Below are 8829 nucleotides of genomic sequence, written 5' to 3' on the forward strand. Positions count from 1 at the left end.
TAATACATTCTAAGCAGACTTCCAACTAAAGCTAGAAAAGTTTTTCCCAATTTTTGATCCAACATTTGGCAAACATAGTCTCAGGGTGATACCTACATGCACAATACCTTACTTCATCACATAATACCTGGACCATAAATTATTATTAGAAAAACTTCCTAACCTTGAAATTCAATCTGTTCTGTTTGGGTAATTTTGTAGTTTTTAGAAGATGCATCCACACCTAAACTTAAAATAAAATTTAAAAGCCCAATGAAAGTATAATGGAAAGCATAATAATGCAAATAATATATGAATGAATAAATAAGAAGACACTGAAAATTTAAGCAATACCACTATAAATGTCATCATTTTCTATGTCCTTTGGTATGTCTAAGAACAATTAATCATATATTTGCAGCATTCACGTTAGGCCTTTCCTACACACATGTCTGATACCGTTAATCTCATGAAATTTCATAGGTTGAGCCTTTACCACATTTTCAGGGGCTAAGGTTTCAGTGATGAATTCCAGCTCAGAGATCCTGCTTCCATGTGTTCGTTGCTTTCGTGCCTTGCTCATATACCCTAGGCATCCTCTTGTCTCTGCTCCAAACTGAGCCAGACACAGAACTCACTTTCTCTTCACTGATTTTCACCAACAAAACCACAATTTTACCGAAAGTTCAGGAAGACAGAGAAGCTTTATGTCCAGAAACACAAACAACTGACAAATGAACAGTAGCTATCACTGCCTAAAAGATGCTTTGGTAAACTGCTGCCCTTTTTAACTTAGTTCCCTCTCTCCTCTGTGGGTGTTGGCTTCTTCCAAGCTCCCAGGTATTTCTCTTTCAGAGCAGTTTTACTTTCCTTTTTCTTCTTTCAGACCTTGGACCGCCACCCCCAAGTAAACTGTCAAGATATTTTCCTTTCAAAAGATGGTTCTTATCCAAAGGGGAAAGGAGATATCCACTTTTAAGATAATTGTGTCACCCCATATTCATCTCAATTGATTTCAACTGCCTTGTTTTACACAGGACCGGTATTAGCATATTCCCATTTTACCAACAGGAAAATAAGGTTCAGAGAGATGAAGTTACTTGCAAGGGTCACGCAGCTGAACAGAGGCAATGCCAGAACTCGGAGCCCTCACTTCCTTACAAGTCAGGTTTCCTGCTCCTCCATTGATTACCCTTCTCTCCATCAATTACCCTTCTCTCCTCTCTCTCAAGTAAAGATTAGAAATCCTCAAGAAATATAGTCCATATGTTATGTGTTAAGAACACACACCAGCTGAGTGGTCTCCAAAGCATTGTCCCTGAATCAACAGCATCAGCATCTCCTGGGAATTTATTAGAAATGCACATTTTTGGGCCCATTCCAGACCAACTGAACCAGAAACTCTGAGACATCAACCAGTCTTGGGTTTAATACTTCTTTCAGGTGCTTCTGATGCCTTCTAAAGGCAAAGCTTAAAAAAAAAAAAAAAAAAAAAAAATAAAAAAAAAAAAAAAAAAAAAAAAAAAAAAAAAAATAAAGGCAAAGCTTGAAACAAAAAAAAGCTTGAAACAAAGCTACCAGTTGGTCAAGAATACCCAATTTGTATAAAGTAACTTGAGGCTTGACATTCATCCATTACAGATGCTAGCATTAACCTGATTTATGTATGAAAGTGTTATTTGAAGTGGGCATAATTTCTAGGATTCTAAGAGAGAAATTAAGATGTGTAGAAGGTAAAGCTAACCACAGTAGCCCTATCTGCCTAAAGAGATAACTCAGTGAAAATTTTCTTAAGTTCTAAAATACACACAAAGTTGTCATATGGGTTCTGACTTGCTATCAGCAGGGAGGGGGGCGGACTGTGAGAGAGGGCAAGTAGCAAGAAGAGGTATTTATGTGCCATAAAAAGGAAGGCTAGAGATCATAATAACAATAGCCATATGCCGTTTCTCATTTGGATCACATAAATTCTATATATTCCTATCCCCCTAGGATTGAAATGAATTTGTGAGAATAAAACTCATTTAAAGTAAAAAAAATTAGTATTGGGAGCATTATGAACACTAAAAAGTTATCAGATCAACTATCATTTTGCAGGGATTTCATTAACTGCACAGTATTCTTAGTGGCCGAACCAAGTCAAAAACCAAACTCGCCAACTTCAAGTCAGGGATTCTTTTCTACCAACTAACATTTTTTAACTTATTTTTAAACTTCAAGGCACTTTCCTATAAATATCATTTCCCTCTCTTATATTTTACACCCAGAACTTACTACAGAGGTTAAGCACACTGAACTTGGCTCTACTGTCAATATTTTTTAAATTCTGACAGCTTTATTGACTAGATTTCTACAATAATAGGGGATGCATTTGTCCATGAGAAGCTACAGGTAGAGAAAATAATCCCCAAACTCTCTTTTTTCATGAAAGAGTGTGCAAAACCTAGACAGGACTGAGAAATGGAAAGGCTCCTGGGCCTAATGGAATGCTTACTGAGATCTATTGATTCTGATGCAGCACATTGATTGGCCATCTAACTCCACACTCTATAATGTCTAGCCAAAAGAAAAAGTATGGAAACAGATAAAAGATGTCAGCAATGTCGCCAGCTGTGATCACAAGTTTCCAAAAGGGATTGTGACAGTTAGTGAAGCATCTCTCTAATGTTAGTTCCCAGGAATACACTGTCAAGTATTCATCTCAGTAGGATCCAGAACGGCATCTCATATATATCTGCTTTAGAGTCATATGCACTTTTAATATCTAGGTCTGCCTGGGTTTTTTTTACACATTCCCTTACTTATTATTATATATTGCCAACTGAAGAGAAGTTAAAGAAATAGGAAGTCCTTTACTATGTTAAGATTCCATTTCATCAATCATCTAGGTTTCCATTGCTCTCAGGGTCTGAGTAGATAAAATTAAACAGATCATCCATTAGAAAAGCAGCATGGCACTCAGACCTGAGACAGATTGCCTGGGTTCAAATTTTCATGTTAGACTTGTCGTTGGGAAGATTATACAATTTATTTGTGTCTCTGTTTCCTCAAATACAGGATGAGGATAATTAATAGCACCTAATTCCTAGGATTAATTGACTTTGCATTTTTAAAGTGATTAGAACTGGCACCTAATAAGGGATATGAGAAGATGTGTTTAAAAACAAAACAAAACAAGCAAACCAAGATAACTAACACCTAGGCAGCTAGGTCAACCTAGAGGCACATCAGACTTCATTACTATTTCAATGCTTCTGGGCAGACAGTATCACAGAGTAAAGTGACTCATTCTGCCACTAGGTAAAAAGGCAAGAATAGGCCATTTGGTTTGTCAAAACTGGTGTTAGAATATTATGAGAAAAGCCTTATATCCTACTAACCCCCTCAAGTAAACTTGTGAAAACCAAAAAATAATTCCTTTTTCGTATGTCTAAAAACAGAAAATGCAAGAACAATCCATCTCCTTTATTAGCAGAGATATTTAACCTCAGGTTAGCTAGTCTATGCCACTCAGCAGGCTCCCCAACCACCAATTATTGTGTATTCAGGGAGTGCAAACCAATTAACCTGAGCAAACATGAATTAAAAGGTAATTCTCCTAAAGGTGAAAAACCACACAATGTTCTCCAAAATGATTACTCCCTATATGAATTGTAATCTTCATTGATTCTCTCACTCCCTTCTCCTTTAGTCAGGGTGGCCAATCAAACGTTGACCAAATACTATTTTTATATAATGCTAAATGTTCCTGACGGATGTGAGAAAGAAACAGAGCTAAATATGGCTATATTAAAATAGCAGTCAAAATGATGTACCACAGGAAGGCAATAAATAAAAAAAACATGATGAGAAATGAAAAAGAGATGAACTAAAACAAAACCACTTACCCAACTAGAAAGGGAAAAAAATAGCTACAATCAGCAACAGCTATGTAATTTGTGGGGCCTATTGCAAATAAAACAGGCAGAGGTCCTTGTTTAAAGCTTATTACAAATTTCAAGATGGCAACAGCAGAGCAGTAAACCAAGCATGAGATGAGGTCTTCTCAGTGTGGGGTCCATGTAACTGCACAGGTCTCATGCCCGTGAAGCCTGCCATGGTTATGAAAGAGTGAGCTTGTAAGTCAAATGAGAATAAAGGCAAGCACATAAATTCACATGACAGTCTAGGAATATTTAAGGGAATGGGGAGGGAAATATTGGAAGACCTGATAAAAGGTGTTAGATTAAGGAAATAGCAGGGAAGAGAGAACAGGAAATAAAGATGAAAGAGTGAACAGATAAGAAGGACCAACGTAAGAAGACAAATCTGAATCAACGTCACCTGCCAAAGGCACAACAGCAATATGGACCAAAAGAAGCAAGTTCATATTTTGGTCTCCATACCAAGCAACCAACAAGTTGGTATTCACTCCAAGGAAAGGATAATTCCAGTTACCCAAGGAGCCTAATTAGAAGCTAGGGGAGGAGGGATTGTGAAAGGGCAATGACTAAGTGCTATGGAAAAATTCTCTCGAAGTCCTTTGAGCAAGAAAACATCTAAACTTGAGTCAGTCTATATTTTAGAATAATGAGGACATCTGACTAGCAAACCATACTATCATAGTTAGCTTTGAAAATAATGAAGAGGCAGGGCACTTAGACAACACTGTTCATTATGAAACCTTGCTTTACATTACACAAAACCAGGAGTTAGATAGCTAGTATATAAATGATATTTAAAATGGATTGCCTGGGGCAGCCTGGGTGGGTGGCTCAGTGGTTTAATGCCACCTTCAGCCCAGGGTGTGGTCCTGGACACCTGGGATGAAGTCCCACGTCAGGCTCCCTGCATGGAATGGAGTCTGCTGCTCCCTCTGCCTATATATGTGCCTCTCTCTCTCTCTCTCTCTCTTTCACTCTCTCTCTGTGTCTCTCTCATGAATAAATAAATTTTAAAAATAAATAAATATAAAATAAAATAGATTGCCAGTCACTACACACAACCAACCAGAACAAAGAATAAATTTGCAAAGCAGAGCTAGTTCATATTTCCATTGTGAACAATAATCAAAATAAGCAACTGCTGGTTGAAATACATGCTTTGATGTTTTAAAAAATTCCAGTGTAAACATGTGTATCAAATGAGTTGAACCATTCAAGTCTATTACCTTGAAAAAAATCATCCTTGCAGCCCAATAAAGCATCTATCGCTCAAAAAATGTTTAGATTCATCGTTACTCGTGAAATTATTTTTAACCTCCAAGAGTTTGGAATTGTTCTTTTTTAATCAAAATCAGGAGAGAAAAAAAATCAGGAGAGAAGGTTGCCAGTTCTGAAGGTAAGATGAAAAAAGAGTTCACAGAATATTTACATGACTATAGAGTGAGTAGATACATTGTCTTACTCTACATGCTCATAATATATAAATCTATGGCATGAGAGAAATTTAAAACTGTAAACCTTAAAGACTAAATAATCCAGCCTACAGTTTCCTATTAAATGGATGAAGAAACTGAGGCCCCAGTAGATTTGCCTGAGGTTCCACGTTTGGCTCATGGAGAGGCATGACTAGAACTTAACTCACATTTTTTCTTATGAGTGGTCTTTCCACTGAGAACCACTGCCAAAACTGTATGACCTTCTAGAAAGTCATTGAGAACCACAGGTATCATCTACAAACATGCTGAATTGTTACCATTTCTGAAAGATAAGTCAGTCAGTCCTGGTTGTCATGGCAATAACTCTTCATACTCACAGCCTAGTGATTGCATATGTAAAATGCAGCCGACCCAGACAGGAATAAGCCTTATTAAAACAACATTCTAAAATTGGCACGGCTTACCTGGTTTGCCCATTCTGAGTTCCAGAATCTTGACTGCAATTGTCATATAAGTTCAATTCAGTCCAGATATCTATATTTAACAGTACCGGAAGATATTCTTTGACCTGGGAATCTAGGGGGAAGAAAAGCAAAAAGTGGTTGAGAATAACTGAACCCAACATTATGAAATTGAAACTTAAAACGTTTTTGTATATGTGTTAGCATAATTATATAAAAACTATAAATAATGAGATTCTAATATTAAATTCCCTCACAAGAATTAATGAAGCCCCTAGCCTCTTACCTCTCTTTACTTCTTTCTCTTATTTTCCTTTTCTTTTTTTTTTCTTGACCCCATGCTGTCCTTTCCCCATCCAAGCATGTGTTGGGCCAATTTCTTATATGAGAGAGCTAATACAGGATACATGTCTACAATCATTCAGAATTCAGACAAAATAACAGAGTTATATCCCACTGTTTCTAGGTAGATATTTTGCCCTCTGCAATAGAATCTTTAAAAATGTCTATAACCAGCTACTAGAAATGTGCTTTCTATTCTAACTTGAAAATTTCATTCTCAGAGTTTTAGCCCAACTTCTCTTGGTGGGAAGAGAAATTTCCAAATTGAGCCCAATCTAAAAACTGATACCCCATGGGAAAGAAGGAGTGTTGTGAGACTAAGATTTTATCATCAAGCATTTCATGATACACACAAGTACAAATAATACTGCAAACATTTTGAGCCATACACAAGTCTTCCATGTCACAGCATGGTTTTTACATAAATTTTCTTTGTAGGTATGTCAGAGTCTAACAGTCGGGCCAATGACACATTTGTGTTTTTCATCACAGTAGGTCTCAGAAGAGAATAGATAATCACTACCGAAAACCCACATTTCCCAAGACATTCAGTGTCCACAATATTGATAGTTATGTTACATGTCCCAACTAACCCCTTCCTCTCCCTTTCTCACCCACTCACTGTGCCTTCTGAAACTCCAGATCTATGAAAAACTCACTCACACTCTTCTCTGAATGCCCCTTTTCCCCTGTGTTAATCTGAAATTGTTCTCTGCAGCTGTCTCAGGGACAGGAAAGAAGCCTAAACACCTGAAAGGTGTCCTTTTTGATCCATACTGCTGTTTCTAAACCATTTATTACTCCAAAAGCTTTGAAAACTCACAATTCCTTTGAAGCTATGCCACCCACCTTCTTGTTTCTCTCCTCTATGATCCTACTTATAAGGACCTCTCATTTATTGAAGTTTTTTTTTAAGATTGTATTTATTTATTCATGAGAGACAGAGAGGCAGAGACACAGGCAGAGGGAGAGGCAGGCTCCATGCAGAGGGTCTGATGCGGGACTCGATCCCAGGTCTCCAGGACCACACCCTGGGCTGAAGGCGGCACTAAACCGCTGAGCCACCCAGGCTGCCCTACTGAAGGTATTTTTACTTGACTACCTACTTTCCTTCCATCATATACCATTCATCATTCCTTGGAATTTCAGCAGCCATGTGGATAACTCATCAAAAATCTGGTTTACTTACGCTTTAATTTCACTTTCATATGCTTCTCTTCCATCTTTGCCATCCACTCCTACTATTACAACAGAGACCTTGCATTTGCTAGTAAACTAAATGCATCACCATCAAAGTCTCCATTTGAGACATCACACTCAGATCCTTCTCTTCTCTCACTCTCTCTAGAGCATCCACTTCATTAATTCTTCTACATCACTGTGATCTCCATCCATTGTCTCATTATTTTTAACCTCTTTTCTGTCTTCACTTTTCCTCTCATTCAGGCTAGAATTCCAGGGTCCATGACTATATTCATGCTCTTGGAAACTCCCTCAACTTCCTCATGATAGCTTCATTATATTTAACAGAAACAATTCTTTTTTGCTCTCCTCCTTTTGTCTGCCTGCCATATGGCAGCTACATATTACTAGCAAATATCACACATTGGCTTATTGGTTTCATCTCAACTTCGTGATAACAAATCTAAAATGACTGGTCACCAGGACCCAGAAACTTTACATCCCTTCCCAATTAACTTCATTTTCCCACTTTCTAAAATGACCTAACTTTCTAAGCAAACTTCTTCTCTAACCCTCTCAGATAAGGATCTTTCCTCAAAGTCATTGAAAAAAAAAACAGAAACTACTAGATCAGGATTCCATCACAGTGCCACCATCAACTCTACAAATGCTTCCTCTATTTTTGGTTTCAAAAGTGTCTTTATGCCTATCAAAAACAGTTTGTTTCCATATGTGCTTTTGCTCCAACCCTCTCACCTTCTCAAGGATTTTTGCACCTCAGTTCATGCACTGTTATCCATCTACTACTTCTGCTAGATCATCCCCATGCAAATATTTTTCTCACATCTTAAAAAAACAAAAACTCCCCTGACCACATTCCCCCATCCAGCAAACACTTTCATTTTCTCCTTCTTTCCACAGCAAAACTCCTTGAATGAGTCATCTGTATCTGCTTCCTTATTTTTAATTCAATCTTCAAACTTTCCAATCCATTAAGTCACCAAAAACTTTTATTGCCAAGCCCTTGCTCAGTTTTTCTGTTTCTTATTACTATTATTTCTTCAGCACCATCATTTGATGGTCACATTTAGTCCCACACTTTTAAATACTATCTAGGGTAATAACTTCCAACTCTATACTTAGATCTAAATCCAGACCTCACCATTGCCTACTTGAAAACTCCTTGAATGCATAATAGGCATCTCACAAGACAAAAACAGAGCTCTTCCCCCAACTCTCCCATTTCAGGAGACAGAACCACAATTACTGAGACATTCAAGCCAGAATCAATTCACTTTTTCTTTCTCCGTTCCCTCTAATCTGTCATCAGGTCTTATTGATTCCAGCTCCAAAATAGATCTCAAGTCAGTTCACTGCTCTCCATTTTTATGACCACCGTATTCCAGAACACCACCATCTCTCCCTGGGACTACTTCCCAAGTCACTGAGTTGCTTTTCTTCTCATATCACTTCCAACAACACCAATTACCCATGCTCCATAAAATA

The 8829-nt window shown here is 37.6% G+C and overlaps 1 long non-coding RNA gene across 2 annotated transcripts in view; it reads right to left on the minus strand.

Moving 5' to 3' along the window:
- LOC112642909 (uncharacterized) overlaps positions 1 to 5788 on the minus strand; it is an 86679-nt gene extending 80891 nt beyond the window's left edge. Inside the window, exon 1 of one of the 2 annotated variants that reach the window (XR_007409219.1) lies at positions 5716 to 5788. This is a non-coding gene — a long non-coding RNA (uncharacterized LOC112642909). Of the gene's footprint in view, positions 1 to 5655 lie in introns of both variants that reach the window. The other variant, XR_007409218.1, reaches the window with a different exon arrangement.
- Positions 5789 to 8829: the final 3041 nt, after the last annotated feature.

Source organism: Canis lupus, chromosome 38 (assembly GCF_003254725.2).
Source record: "Canis lupus dingo isolate Sandy chromosome 38, ASM325472v2, whole genome shotgun sequence".
Classification (NCBI taxonomy): domain Eukaryota; kingdom Metazoa; phylum Chordata; class Mammalia; order Carnivora; family Canidae; genus Canis; species Canis lupus.